Raw genomic sequence first — 16,417 nt, forward strand, 5'->3', positions numbered from 1 at the left:
CTTTCCTGGGAATTCGCTGACCCAATCGGGGTCCTGACTGATAGCTGCAGAGAGGGTGGAGCGCTGGCGTTGCTTCCGAACTGTGGGTGCTGGTCGTATCCTGGTGGTCCTGTCCTGATCCTAATCTGGTTTTCCTGTCCTGTCCTGGGGTGTCCATTCTGCTCCTGCTGTCCCACTGAGGGTTATCCTTCCTTGAGGGTTTTCCTGTCCTTAACTGACCCGTGGCCAGGGTTGGTTTTCACACCAGTCTAGGTAACTATCGCACTGAAACTCTTAAACTGCACTTTTCTATTTTTCTGTCTTTGCTTCAATAAAGACATACCTTTGCATATGTTACATTTTCCATGCTTTTTGCAATCTACTATATGAAGAATAAAAGTACATTTTTCCATAGCATGTTCCTATGTTCCCCTGCCTTTTAAAGTATAAAATCTCTCCATACTGTTTATGAATTAAATGTGTTTTACAATTTTCTCCTAAATACTGAATTGAAGTAATAACGTTAGAATTATAGCGTGTTCCACTTTTCTACCCTTCCTATAGATGTATAGGTTTCCCTAGTGTCTTACTCTCGAAATATGTCCCAATGATAAAATCCTAATACGTGCATAATAATTCCTAGCATTAAGTACACTCCCTTGAATTTCATTTTCCGTTATTTCTGAATTCCCTCATTATAGGGTTAGATGGTTGCCTGTATACTCTTCCTATATGGTTATGTGCTCTTCGTTATTCTGATTATAGATTGCCTTATTGCTATAAACTGTATGATTGCAGAATCTGAAATCTAAGATAAACTTTTAAAACTTCCCAGTTGTCCGTGGTCATTTTATGAAAAGTAAAGGTTTAAATGTTGGGTTTGTATTTCTTCTGCCTTTCCTTTACAGCTAGCTCCCTGACCCATCGTGGTCATAGGTACCCGTAACAGTGGTTGGTAAGTCGGGTACACTGGAAATAGTAGAAAGGGACTCATGATTTTTGGTAGTAGATTGTAGGGTCATCTGATCAATGTATATAGTGAATTGAAGTATATGGGCCCGAGACCGAAGTGGTGAAAATATTGGTCGGGTGACCTGCGATCTCTATCAGTAATTTTCTGGTAGCATCGAGGATGGTTAGGGAATAGTTAAAGGTTAGGTAGGACTAGTTAGTCTGGCTAAGTTGGATGCTGCTAGGTCAAACGCTAATGCTGCTAGAAGGGTAAAACACTTCACGGGAATTGATCACTCACGTGGAATGTTTACTTTGAAAAATTATGAAATGTTTTAAAATTGTTATTCTTGTTATTATACTGTTATATGTACTAATCCATTCGTATGTAAAACGTTATTTGTGTTGTCTGAAATCCCCGGGGAATTGAATAGCGAGTGGTGAATAGAATCCATTAGTTTTGAGGTCACTGGCTTTCAAGGAAAGCTGGTGCAGGTTAGGCAGAACTGGAAGCACTAACTAGGGTTTTTTCTGAATGCATGTTTGAATAAATGTTAGCAACGAGGTTCATTGGCAAAATTCCTATTGTGACATAACCTAGTGAGGGTCATACCGGAAGAGTAGCAGGTTCATCGGGGGTTCGCGGGTGAAACTTTAGACTTAGCAAATATCCCAGAAAGTGGATGAGTCTGAGGAAGTAACAGGTTCCCTAATGCTAGAGTGAAGGATAGGCGGAAGAGATCTATCCGTAGTGTGTGAAAAGTAAATGGAAGTAGTTTACTTGCAGTGAAATTCTTTCTGTCTAGACACTTGAGTACAGTGGCGAATGTGTATTCGTTGTGAAATAACCAAGCACTAAGCACTTTAGAAAGAAAGAAAGTTTCCGTTACCTTGTAAAGGAGGGAGTCAGTCGCGAAGCTGCTCTGACGTCACTCTGTGTTGCGCTGGGATTGGTAGACGCAGCAGGCTGGTAGCGGAGCTGAAATTGTGAAGGAGGGGTGAGTGCCAAAGCGTGAGAACTGTCTCGCGAAAAAGGCCGCGCACCCATTGGTCGAGATTATTTGAATTCGTGCATTTCATTGGGTGTACGAAAATAAGAAAAGCATTTAGATTGGAAGTGAGTTTGTAAACAGAGAGTCGCTTGAAGGAAATTATATGTGGCATACGTACGGACCGCATACTAGACCAGATCCTAGGCATTTAGGGTTTGAGAACGATCAGTGGAAAGGACATAACACCGACATTTTGTACGGAAATAAAAGGAAGTTGTCACTTGTGAACAAAGTCAAGAATTATTTCAAAAAGGACAAACCAATTAGGACTCGAGAAGGTGTTGTCATTCCACCACCAAATACTCCCGCATCTTTTATGTTGTTTGACAAAGGGTACCATACCTGCGTATGGTTGGAAAATTGGGTGGAGTACACCAAGGATGACGGAGTATTGGCTTTTCCGTTAGACAGTACATTTAATGGCAGAATTTTATTTAATTTGAGAACCAGAATGAATGACTTACATCCCAGACCTAGATTAACGCAGTATGAAGCACTAGAATTATGGGAGATTGAAGCTTTTGAAAGGGATAAGCCACGAATGGATAAAGGATTAACAAAATTTTATCCCAAACTGAAACAAGAAACCCGAGATAAAAAGATGAAACAGTGGAGACAGAATATGATTGTTGAGGGACTGTTTCCAATGATGCCAGCGGGTGGTCCTCCCGGGGGGGAAAAGAGGACAGAAAAATGCAAACATTGGGTGCCTATTGGAGAGTCGGATGATGAATTGTTAGATGACATGTGTATGAGAAGTCCACCACCTTATAATGAAGGGCACCGACCTTCTAGTGAGGGGGAAATTTCCCGAAGACCTCCACCCCAGGAAGAGGCCAGGTCCGCAAGTGTAGGAGGGGGTTACCAAATACCTCCCTATACTGAAAGTCTAGGACCCATAGAGCCCAGAGAGATTTACCCAAAGAGACCCACTAGTGGGGAGACAAGATACTCGCGAGAAAGGGGGTCTTGCGCTAGACTTCCCTATGAAGGTGAGGAGAGACCACTAAGTTCAGGAATGCCAATTTTAAATCCTCTTTATGAGGAAGAACCAAGATCCCTAAGCACGGGAAGTTTATTTCCCCAGCCTAATTATGGTGAAGGACCAAGAGAGACACATCCCACTGCCCCGAATTATGCTCCAATTTTAACTCCTCAGATATTACATGACAATTCAGTCGAAAGGATATTGGAGGACAGGGAACGAGATGCTCTAGCTAAACAGAGAGCTGAAATAATTCAGAAAATCTCCCAGTTAAATACGAGTCCTGAAGCCTTGACAATCCCAGTAACTATCGGACCAGTGGTTCCGTTGTATGGGGACCGTCAAGGGAGTCCAAAAACTCCAGTCATTACTCCAGTTATAGCACCACCGAGACCAGAACCCTTAATTGTAGATGACCAGACAAGTGAATGCGAGTCTGAGGTCTCGCTACTGGATCTACCTATTAGAAACACAGGAAAGAGGATGCAGAAAAGGCATAACCCTTTCAACACGAGGGAGATTCAGATGGAATCGACTTCGGGTACCAGGAGGGTCACTTTGGTGACTCCTGAAGAAATCGAAAGATGGAGTCAAGAATTAGAAAAACAAACTCCACCAACGAAACCTTTAGATCTCTACAAATTGAGAGTAGAAATAGAAGAATTAATGGCAGGAAACGTAGGATTAGACAGATTAAATACCTACTCTGAAGAAGAGATGCTGTTTATTTGCAAAAGTCTCACCCGAAATACCCGAGTACTTCATGAAAAATTGACAGACACCGCTGCTAGCATGGGAATAGATATCTCAAAATCGAAACCTTTACAGAAGCCGTATAGAGCAGATTTCTCAGACAAAGATTTGGAAAACCTGAATGTGTCCGGGAAAGAGGCACAGGTCAAAGAATTATTATCCGTGTTGCAGAAATGGGGAGATGTGGAAAAGTGGAAAGCCAGAAAGAAAGATGAGGCCAGATCAAAACAAGTAACTTCTGAATTTGTTGTAAGGGAAGCTGACAAACCAGAACAGTTACTCCCCATGCGCGAAGTGCCAGGTGGAAAATACGTGCATGTTCCTTGGTCCAGAAAGGATATTGTGTCCTTTACTAATGATTTCCCAAAATTACGAGAGAAGCCTGTGGATTGGTACAGGCAAGTGGAAAGATTTGTAAAGGTTCAAAAATGCCTGTGGAAAGATTTGGATGGGTTCTTTGACATTGTGGTCCCGGTAGATCTATGGACCGAGTGTAAAATAGCCATAGCTTGGCCTAGTGAAGAATACCCGAGGGACTCAACAACAGGAGAACCCTCTAAAGAAGTAATGAAAAAATATGAACAAGTAATTCAACACCTGAAACAAAAGGTGCCCGCAAAGGAAACTGATTGGACCAAGATAGATAGAACGACGCAGGAAAGGGATGAGACTGTGCACTCCTTTTATGAAAGGTTGTTGCAGGTGTTCAAGACATACAGTGGTATAGATAACATCGAGATGAAGGACATGACCCACTTCATTTACAGGTTTGTAAACGGTTTAAGGCCCGAAATCTGTCAGTGGATAAAAGATAATAAAATTTGTTGGCAGTCCAAGAAAATGGATGAGGTCCTACGGTACGCAAAGTACTGTGAGGATGAGATGGCAGAAAAGAAAAAGGCTTTGAAGGAGAAAGTGATGTGGGCACAAGTTAAGCTCGCAGAACAGCAAGAAAAGCAACTGAGTAAATTAAATAAAAATACTCAGAACTTAAGCCCTGGGGGTGGGGGTGGAGGAAAGCCCCGAGCAAAAATGAGCAGAGAGGAAGCTAAAAAGAAATTTCCCTGCCACCAGTGCGGAGAAATTGGACATTGGCGAGACGAGTGTCCCTATTTACAGAATGATAATGCCCAAACCCCTGATTTAATTCCACAGACGCAGAATGAAAAGCAAAGAAAGACCCAGCAGCAGGTAAAAACGATTCAAGTGCCCCGAGCACCAAAACCTATTTTTAAGGGGAAATCACCGCAGGGTGACGACATAGAGATCTGGGGAGGCGATGAAAACAGAAATGCAGCAACTTCGCAGTATTTACTAAGTGATACCTTTTTCTGTGACGACCAGTACTGACGGGGCCTGAGAGGGGAGGACAAGGAGTGCGTACTTGGCGCCTCCTTGCCGGTAGACCAGTCAGGGCCATACATTGAAGGAAAGGTTGACGGAAACGATGTAACTTTCCTGTTGGACACTGGTGCTACCCGTTCTACTGTGAGAACAGCGGACGTCCCAAACCTAACCCTCTCGGGAGAAGCAATCCAAGTAGTGGGAGTATCTAATCAATTGATTAGTACCCCTGTTACAGAACCAATGGAGATCTCAATAGGGAACTTTAAAGAAATGCACAGATTTGTCATTTGCGATACCAGTCCAGTGAACTTACTGGGACGTGATTTGCTGTGCAAAATGAACTGCACTATCTTTTGCACACCAAAGGGCGTCAAAATTCAGACACCAGATGAAGATGGTATCTACAAGTTAATGTTAGACAGACCTGACTCAGAAATAAAGCGAATGACTATACAGGACTTACCTGAAGAACTTCAACAGACAGTGAAACAAGACGTGTGGGACTTTACTGGAAAGGATGTAGGATTGATGAAAAATGTAGACCCCATACAAATAACAATGAAAGAAAATGCAGTTTACCCCAACACTAAGCCTTACAGAATGAGTGCCGAAGTGAGAGCAGGTGTTGCCATGGAAGTACAGAAATTGCTAGAAGCAAACATCATACAGGAAGTAATGAGTAGCCCGTGTAACTCACCCATTATGGGCATTAAAAAGCCTAGTGGCAAGTACAGAGTAGTGCAGGACCTGAGAAAAGTAAACAAAATTGTGGTTCCTTGTTGTCCTATTGTCCCGAACCCAGCAGTAATTCTGTGTCAGATTCCATGGGATGCTGAATGGTTTACCGTGATAGATCTATGTCACGCATTCTTTTCGATCCCATTGCATCCAGACAGCAAATTTCTTTTCTCATTTGCTTTCAACAGTCACGTGTATGTTTGGAATAAGGTCCCCCAGGGGTACACAGAAAGCCCCTCTATCTTTAATCAGATCTTGAAAAAATGTCTTGAATCTTTAGTCTTACCTGGAAAGTCTGTTTTGGTGCAGTACATTGACGACCTGTTGGTGGCGTCCAAAAGTCATAGGGATTGTGTAATTGACACCATTGCCCTACTGAATCACCTAAGTGAGAAGGGACATAAAGTGGCCCCTGAGAAATTGCAATTCTGTTCAAAATCGGTAAAATATCTGGGGCACCAGATAGAAAAAGGCATCAGAAAAGTAACATCAGAGAGAGTCAGAATAATTCAAAATATGCAGTTACCCCGTACACAGAAAGAAATCAGAATGTTCCTCAGAGTTGTAGGTTACTGCAGGCAATGGATTGTGGGATTTGCAGTGCTGGCAAAGCCTTTGATAAGCATGACAAAGAAAGGAGCAAAGGACCCAGTGGAATGGGATGATGAGAGCTTAACAGCCTTCACACAATTGCGAAATTGTCTGTGTACAGCGCCTGCTCTAGGGATGCCTGACTATTCCAAGGAATTTGGCCTATTCTGTGACACTCGTGATAACTGTGCATTGTCAGTCCTGACTCAGGAGCTTGGCTTGAACAGAAGGCCCGTGGCATATTTCTCTGCCACTTTGGATCCAGTGGCTGCTGGATTACCTGGGTGTCTGAAGACAGTAGCTGCAACTTGCACAAGTTTAGAACAAAGTGAGTCCATTATCATGGGACATCCTGTAACTGTGTATGTTCCACATGCGGTAGTGATTCTATTGACCCGCACGAAAACTCAGTACCTCACCCCTAGTCGGCTGACTAAATATGAGAGAATTCTCATGGGTGCTGCAAATATAGTCATCACCCGGTGTAATATCTTGAACCCAGCAACCCTATTCCCTGATTCAATGATAATGGAAGATAAGGGAGAGAATGAGCATGACTGCATTGACCTGACAGAATTCAGTACTAAACCCCGCCAGACATTAAAGAAACCCCTTTGCCCGTACATGATGAGGAATGGTTTGTGGATGGTTCATGCATGAGGCACGAGCATGTAGGCCTAAGTGCTGCATATGCTGTGGTCACATCAAACAAAATTGAAGAAGCATCCTGTTTATTTGGAGTAAAGTCTGCACAAGTAGCCGAATTGATTGCTCTGATAAGAGCTTGCAAATTGGGAAAAGACAAAAAAATAACAGTGTATACTGATAGTCAGTACTGTTATGGGGTTGTGCATGACTTCGGCCAATTATGGCTACAAAGAGAATTCCTGACTTCATCAGGTACCCCCATTCGAAATGGAAAAGTTGTACAAGACCTTCTAGAGGCAATCCAATTACCAAAAGAATTGGCCGTGGTCAAATGTGTTGCTCATAAAAAGGGCCTTGACCATGTATCTTTGGGAAATGATTTTGCTGATCGAGTGGCAAAACAATGTGCTATGGATCGCATGTCAATAAATATCAGACTGGGAGGGACTGGAAACAGCTGCCAACTTATGGTGTTTGAAGAAGTGCCTACTTGGGATGAAGTGAGAGAATGGCAGCATGCTGTGCCTTGGGAAGAAAAAGAGAAGTGGAAGGAACTTGGTTGTCGACCAAGACGTGAGGATGGTGTCATGGTGGGCCCAGATGGTATGCCTGTGTTACCCAGACATCTGCTTGCCCCTATGGCCAGATTAATACATGAAGGATCACACATTGGTAGGGATGCCATGGTTCTAGTATTTCAACAGACCTGGTACAACAAGAAGTTCAGGAAGGTAGCAGAATCCCTTTGTCAGAGGTGCTTGACATGTCAGCAGTTCAACGCTGGCAAAAGAACAGTAGTTGAACTAGGGAAAATTGGGAAATCAGGGGGTCCCTTCGTGAGAGTACAGATTGACTTCATCACCATGCCCTGTTGTGAAGGAAAAAGATATGTCCTTGTCATTGTTTGCCTATTTTCAAAATGGGTGGAAGCTTACCCTACCCCGCAGAATGATGCCATGACAGTAGCTAAACTACTACTAAAGGAGTTGATACCTAGGTTCGGGGTTCCAGTCACTATTGAATCAGATAGAGGCAAACATTTCCAGAATGAAGTAATTGATCAGCTATGTAAAGCATTTGGAGTAACACAAAAGCTGCACTGTGCATATCGTCCAGAGGCTTCTGGAGTTGTAGAGCAAGTAAATGGCACCATTAAAAACAGATTGGCCAAGATGTGTGACTCTACTGGCATAAACTGGGTAAATGCCTTACCTCTCGTTCTGATGGGACTCAGAAGCATTCCAGATTGAAAAAGAAGCCTGAGTCCCCATGAGATCTTGATGGGAAGAGTGATGAGACAAGCATGGGTACCAGGATACAAACTGTTAAGCATTTCTGATGATTTAGTACTTGAGTACTGCAAGCAACTGGGTGACCAAGTGCGTTCTATCTCTCGCCAGATTGGGGCAGACGCCGTCGCCAACCCGACAACTCCAGTTCACAAATTGGTTCCTGGTGACTGGGTTAAAATAAAGAAACACACTTGTTCGAGTTGCCTTGAACCGAGGTGGGGGCAAAAACGCCAAGTAATCCTGGTAACCACGGCAGCGGTGAAGTGTGCAGGCGTTCCCAAGTGGATCCATGCCAGCCATACCCAGAAGGTGATACCAGACGAGGAGCCTGGAGCTGAAGGTTGTCCAGCTGAGGGGTCTGCAGATGTTGGTCCTGAAGTAGCTGATGACGCACAGCCGAGCACCAGTCCAATTGAGGGTCCTGTAGACGTTGGTCCGGAAGTAGCTGATGACGAGCAACCGAGGACCAGCCAAGATGATTGGATACCATTAATAGATCTCATTGGAGACCCAATCAGAACAAGAGAGCAAATTTATGAAGATAGAGAGTGGAATAGAGAGGTCGAGTCAGGCACAGGCGAAGACCCTCAGATCATTGAGATTCACATCAAATCTGAGGACGAAGAGGAAGGTCAGATAGGGACAGAACAAGTGATTGACACCCCTCCACTAACTCCTGAAATCGAAAAGGGACAGATTAGTACTAGTGTTAAAGGTTCGAGCAGAAGAAAATCAAGGGATCGAAGTGCTCGAACAGGATCAGATAGAATTAGAAGAACGTGTTCAGGACACAGAAACAGAGACATTTGAAAGCCAAAATCAAAATTCACCTGAACCAGGCCAGTTTAGTAACCAGGCAGAAGAAGTAGATACAAGACCTGGGACTAGTAAGACAGGAAGGGAAGAGACAGAAGAAGTGCCACAAACAAATGAAATTAAAAGAACATTAGAAGAAAGCCAAATTACAGTACCAACCAAGAGACTCAAGAAAAAGAAAAACATCGAACCAAGATATATTAAGAGACTAAGGCTGAGAATAAAAACAGTAGAAGAGAAACTTGCAGACAAAAGGAGAAGTCCACGGATTGCAGAGCAAATTGGAGAAAGCTCCAAAAGAAGGAGTGATCGAATAAAAAGACTGAACGAAAAATACCAGGATCCTGAGTGGACCTACTTAATCTTGGAAAACTTTGAGGATCTTGATATAACTGACGAAAGTGACGAAGAACAGATTGCTGATTTGTCTACTGAAGAAGACGAGCTCACCTGAAATTGCACAGAGTAAGCTACCTGTGTAAAGTTACAAAGAGGGGTTGGAAAACTTCTTCTGAGCCAAAATGTCTGATTCAAGAGTGAATGGAAGGCCAAATCGCAGTTGTTGCAAAACATGCTGCAAAGTGTGTATATGTAGTATAGCTATAATGATAATAGTTTGGATAGGATTAACAGTTTTCATTCCTTCTATGGTAAGCAAAAATACTAACATTGACCCTACTCAGACTACTGACACTGAAGAATTGACAACACGAAGTGTAGAAAGGCGTGAAAAATCACTCAGACAGACAAAACGAGACTTAGAAGCATCAGATGAGGAAGGACTACATTACCACGGAGTTAAGAACCAGACTAATTTAAACGTTTTCGCAAATTTGTTAATGCATTACGTAGAAACTATGGAAATAGAAGACTGATATGTCTGCATGAAGCTACCTACTTCTGTAGCTGAAGGCGTGACTTATCATCACCTACCTTTGACCTATGGCATTTCCTGTAGCATTTTAGCAAGCTTATTTTACAAAAGAGGACCGTTACAGTACTATTACTCTAACGCAGATGTAATATTTTCTGAACTTCCTATACGTGGAAATCTAAATCCTGTACATACTAAAAGTGACGTTACACGTTATATGGGAGAATATTTCCTGACTATAGGTACCATAGACTTAAATGAAGCACACAGAGACAACTTGACCTGTTCATTACATGAACAAGAGAAAGTATTTCTAAACATGGCAGAAAAAAGAAGGGAGAGTTTCCAAAGAAAGGCTAATGACAAGAGACAGAAAACTCCTAAATGGGCTGAAAACATGGAGAGCACCTCAAGTGGTGGGGCGGAGCCTGCCTTGTTGCTGGATTTCGAAAGGAAAGGGAAACTCTGTCTTCACCGCGAAAGAACTAGTTATTATAATAACATTTTCATTGGTTCCAGTCAATGTGAGCACAATTACAAGGTAATTGGAGGTTGGGGATTCAAAAATGGGTCAGAGCCTGTGTTTCCTGGAATTTATTATATATGTGGAGACAAGGCTTATTTCAAATTGCCGGATCACTGGTATGGAAGCTGCTATTTTGGCATTGTCTTCCCGAAAATATACCATGTGAATGAAATTGCTGGAAGCAATGAAAATACTAATGGCTTAGTGCGTAGTAAAAGAGAAAGCGTAGGTGAAATAAGGGGTAGTATTTTTAGTGCACTGATACCTGGAGTGGGAGTGGTTCTGAACACTCACAGAATTTGCAAATTGTCCACTATAGTGGATGTGCTGTCTACTGACACAGCTCATGGATTTCTGTTGGTCAATACCGAAATGGTTGCGATCAGATCAATGGTTTTGCAGAACAGACTTGCTCTTGACACCTTATTAGCAAAAGAGGGCGGAGTCTGCCGGATGTTGAAGGCGCAACATTGTTGCACTTACATTCCGGACAAAAGTGTACAGCTCAAAAGATATGTGAAAAACATTACTAATTTGGAAAAGGAACTTAAACCACTCGAGGTTGACAGTGCCTGGAAGAGACTGGTTGATGGTCTCTCCAATGTAGATCATTGGTTTGCTAGCTTAGGTAAAAGTTTATTGTTTAAGGTACTGATGCCAATTGGAGTGATAGTTATTTACAACAAGGGGTGGTGATGGACAGAGTCTCTGAATTAAGCAGAGTACTCTCACCCAGTCAAGAGATCAGGGCTAGATCCAACACCGTTTTTTAGCTCATTGCACCATCCCAGTTTCAGAACCTGGCTGTATGCAAATTAGTCTGTCCCTGGCCCAGTGCATCATGGGAACAGGGCAGACCAGACTACAAAAGCCAATTCTTACACTGGGAAGGAAACAAGCTTCCGGGGACCGGTTTCTGCCATTTCAGGCGTCTTCGGCCCGGCTTGCTTGAATCCTGATGGTGCAATGAGCAAGGGACTCACATCTGAGTATACCCTTCCACGCTTAGGGTGGACAAAATTATTTACAACAAGGGGTGGTGATGGACAGAGTCTCTGAATTAAGCAGAGTACTCTCACCCAGTCAAGAGATCAGGGCTAGATCCAACACCGTTTTTTAGCTCATTGCACCATCCCAGTTTCAGAACCTGGCTGTATGCAAATTAGTCTGTCCCTGGCCCAGTGCATCATGGACACAGGGCAGACCAGACTACAAAAGCCAATTCTTACACTGGGAAGGAAACAAGCTTCCGGGGACCGGTTTCTGCCATTTCAGGCGTCTTCGGCCCGGCTTGCTTGAATCCTGATGGTGCAATGAGCAAGGGACTCACATCTGAGTATACCCTTCCACGCTTAGGGTGGACAAAATTATTTACAACAAGGGGTGGTGATGGACAGAGTGTCTGAATTAAGCAGAGTACTCTCACCCAGTCAAGAGATCAGGGCTAGATCCAACACCGTTTTTTAGCTCATTGCACCATCCCAGTTTCAGAACCTGGCTGTATGCAAATTAGTCTGTCCCTGGCCCAGTGCATCATGGGAACAGGGCAGACCAGACTACAAAAGCCAATTCTTACACTGGGAAGGAAACAAGCTTCCGGGGACCGGTTTCTGCCATTTCAGGCGTCTTCGGCCCGGCTTGCTTGAATCCTGATGGTGCAATGAGCAAGGGACTCACATCTGAGTATACCCTTCCACGCTTAGGGTGGACAAAATTATTTACAACAAGGGGTGGTGATGGACAGAGTCTCTGAATTAGGCAGAGTACTCTCACCCAGTCAAGAGATCAGGGCTAGATCCAACACCGTTTTTTAGCTCATTGCACCATCCCAGTTTCAGAACCTGGCTGTATGCAAATTAGTCTGTCCCTGGCCCAGTGCATCATGGAAACAGGGCAGACCAGACTACAAAAGCCAATTCTTACACTGGGAAGGAAACAAGCTTCCGGGGACCGGTTTCTGCCATTTCAGGCGTCTTCGGCCCGGCTTGCTTGAATCCTGATCCAACACCGTTTCAAGCAGGATTCAAACAAGCCGGGCCGAAGACGGCTGTAATGCCAGAAACCGGTCCCCGGAAGCTTGTTTCCTTCCCAGTGTAAGAATTGGCTTTTGTAGTTTGGTTTGCCCTGTTCCCATCATGCACTGGGACAGGAACAGACTAATTTGCATACAGCCAGGTTCTGAAACTGGGATGGTGCAATGAGCTAAAAAAACGGTGTTGGATCTAGCCCTGATCTCTTGACTGGGTGAGAGTATTCTGCTTAATTCAGAGACTCTGTCCCTCACCACCCCTTGTTGTAAATAATTTTGTCCACCCTAAGCGTGGAAGGGTATACTCAGACATGAGTCCCTTGCTCATTGCACCATCAGGATTCAAGCAAGCCGGGCCGAAGACGGCTGTAATGTCAGAAACCGGTCCCCGGAAGCTTGTTTCCTTCCCAGTGTAAGAATTGCCTTTTGTAGTTTGGTTTGTCCTGTTCCCATCATGCACTGGGACAGGAACAGACTAATTTGCATACAGCCAGGTTCTGAAACTGGGATGGTGCAATGAGCTAAAAAAACGGTGTTGGATCTAGCCCTGATCTCTTGACTGGGTGAGAGTATTCTGCTTAATTCAGAGACTCTGTCCCTCACCACCCCTTGTTGTAAATAATTTTGTCCACGCTAAGCGTGGAAGGGTATACTCAGACATGAGTCCCTTGCTCATTGCACCATCAGGATTCAAGCAAGCCGGGCCGAAGACGGCTGTAATGCCAGAAACCGGTCCCCGGAAGCTTGTTTCCTTCCCAGTGTAAGAATTGGCTTTTGTAGTTTGGTTTGCCCTGTTCCCATCATGCACTGGGACAGGAACAGACTAATTTGCATACAGCCAGGTTCTGAAACTGGGATGGTGCAATGAGCTAAAAAAACGGTGTTGGATCTAGCCCTGATCTCTTGACTGGGTGAGAGTATTCTGCTTAATTCAGAGACTCTGTCCCTCACCACCCCTTGTTGTAAATAATTTTGTCCACCCTAAGCGTGGAAGGGTATACTCAGACATGAGTCCCTTGCTCATTGCACCATCAGGATTCAAGCAAGCCTGGCTGAAGACGGCTGTAATGCCAGAAACCGGTCCCCGGAAGCTTGTTTCCTTCCCAGTGTAAGAATTGGCTTTTGTAGTTTGGTTTGCCCTGTTCCCATCATGCACTGGGACAGGAACAGACTAATTTGCATACAGCCAGGTTCTGAAACTGGGATGGTGCAATGAGCTAAAAAAACGGGGTTGGATCTAGCCCTGATCTCTTGACTGGGTGAGAGTATTCTGCTTAATTCAGAGACTCTGTCCCTCACCACCCCTTGTTGTAAATAATTTTGTCCACCCTAAGCGTGGAAGGGTATACTCAGACATGAGTCCCTTGCTCATTGCACCATCAGGATTCAAGCAAGCCGGGCCGAAGACGGCTGTAATGCCAGAAACCGGTCCCCGGAAGCTTGTTTCCTTCCCAGTGTAAGAATTGGCTTTTGTAGTTTGGTTTGCCCTGTTCCCATCATGCACTGGGACAGGAACAGACTAATTTGCATACAGCCAGGTTCTGAAACTGGGATGGTGCAATGAGCTAAAAAAACGGTGTTGGATCTAGCCCTGATCTCTTGACTGGGTGAGAGTATTCTGCTTAATTCAGAGACTCTGTCCCTCACCACCCCTTGTTGTAAATAATTTTGTCCACCCTAAGCGTGGAAGGGTATACTCAGACATGAGTCCCTTGCTCATTGCACCATCAGGATTCAAGCAAGCCGGGCCGAAGACGGCTGTAATGCCAGAAACCGGTCCCCGGAAGCTTGTTTCCTTCCCAGTGTAAGAATTGGCTTTTGTAGTTTGGTTTGCCCTGTTCCCATCATGCACTGGGACAGGAACAGACTAATTTGCATACAGCCAGGTTCTGAAACTGGGATGGTGCAATGAGCTAAAAAAACGGTGTTGGATCTAGCCCTGATCTCTTGACTGGGTGAGAGTATTCTGCTTAATTCAGAGACTCTGTCCCTCACCACCCCTTGTTGTAAATAATTTTGTCCACCCTAAGCGTGGAAGGGTATACTCAGACATGAGTCCCTTGCTCATTGCACCATCAGGATTCAAGCAAGCTGGGCCGAAGACGGCTGTAATGCCAGAAACCGGTCCCCGGAAGCTTGTTTCCTTCCCAGTGTAAGAATTGGCTTTTGTAGTTTGGTTTGCCCTGTTCCCATCATGCACTGGGACAGGAACAGACTAATTTGCATACAGCCAGGTTCTGAAACTGGGATGGTGCAATGAGCTAAAAAACGGTGTTGGATCTAGCCCTGATCTCTTGACTGGGTGAGAGTATTCTGCTTAATTCAGAGACTCTGTCCCTCACCACCCCTTGTTGTAAATAATTTTGTCCACCCTAAGCGTGGAAGGGTATACTCAGACATGAGTCCCTTGCTCATTGCACCATCAGGATTCAAGCAAGCCGGGCCGAAGACGGCTGTAATGCCAGAAACCGGTCCCCGGAAGCTTGTTTCCTTCCCAGTGTAAGAATTGGCTTTTGTAGTTTGGTTTGCCCTGTTCCCATCATGCACTGGGACAGGAACAGACTAATTTGCATACAGCCAGGTTCTGAAACTGGGATGGTGCATTGAGCTAAAAAAACGGTGTTGGATCTAGCCCTGATCTCTTGACTGGGTGAGAGTATTCTGCTTAATTCAGAGACTCTGTCCCTCACCACCCCTTGTTGTAAATAATTTTGTCCACCCTAAGCGTGGAAGGGTATACTCAGACATGAGTCCCTTGCTCATTGCACCATCAGGATTCAAGCAAGCCGGGCCGAAGACGGCTGTAATGCCAGAAACCGGTCCCCGGAAGCTTGTTTCCTTCCCAGTGTAAGAATTGGCTTTTGTAGTTTGGTTTGCCCTGTTCCCATCATGCACTGGGACAGGAACAGACTAATTTGCATACAGCCAGGTTCTGAAACTTGGATGGTGCAATGAGCTAAAAAAACGGTGTTGGATCTAGCCCTGATCTCTTGACTGGGTGAGAGTATTCTGCTTAATTCAGAGACTCTGTCCCTCACCACCCCTTGTTGTAAATAATTTTGTCCACCCTAAGCGTGGAAGGGTATAATCAGACATGAGTCCCTTGCTCATTGCACCATCAGGATTCAAGCAAGCCGGGCCGAAGACGGCTGTAATGCCAGAAACCGGTCCCCGGAAGCTTGTTTCCTTCCCAGTGTAAGAATTGGCTTTTGTAGTTTGGTTTGCCCTGTTCCCATCATGCACTGGGACAGGAACAGACTAATTTGCATACAGCCAGGTTCTGAAACTGGGATCGTGCAATGAGCTAAAAAAACGGTGTTGGATCTAGCCCTGATCTCTTGACTGGGTGAGGTTATTCTGCTTAATTCAGAGACTCTGTCCCTCACCACCCCTTGTTGTAAATAATTTTGTCCACCCTAAGCGTGGAAGGGTATACTCAGACATGAGTCCCTTGCTCATTGCACCATCAGGATTCAAGCAAGCCGGGCCGAAGACGGCTGTAATGCCAGAAACCGGTCCCCGGAAGCTTGTTTCCTTCCCAGTGTAAGAATTGGCTTTTGTAGTTTGGTTTGCCCTGTTCCCATCATGCACTGGGACAGGAACAGACTAATTTGCATACAGCCAGGTTCTGAAACTGGGATGGTGCAATGAGCTAAAAAAACGGTGTTGGATCTAGCCCTGATCTCTTGACTGGGTGAGAGTATTCTGCTTAATTCAGAGACTCTGTCCCTCACCACCCCTTGTTGTAAATAATTTTGTCCACCCTAAGCGTGGAAGGGTATACTCAGACATGAGTCCCTTGCTCATTGCACCATCAGGATTCAAGCAAGCCGGGC

Source organism: Lissotriton helveticus, chromosome 7 (assembly GCF_964261635.1).
Source record: "Lissotriton helveticus chromosome 7, aLisHel1.1, whole genome shotgun sequence".
NCBI lineage: Eukaryota > Metazoa > Chordata > Amphibia > Caudata > Salamandridae > Lissotriton > Lissotriton helveticus.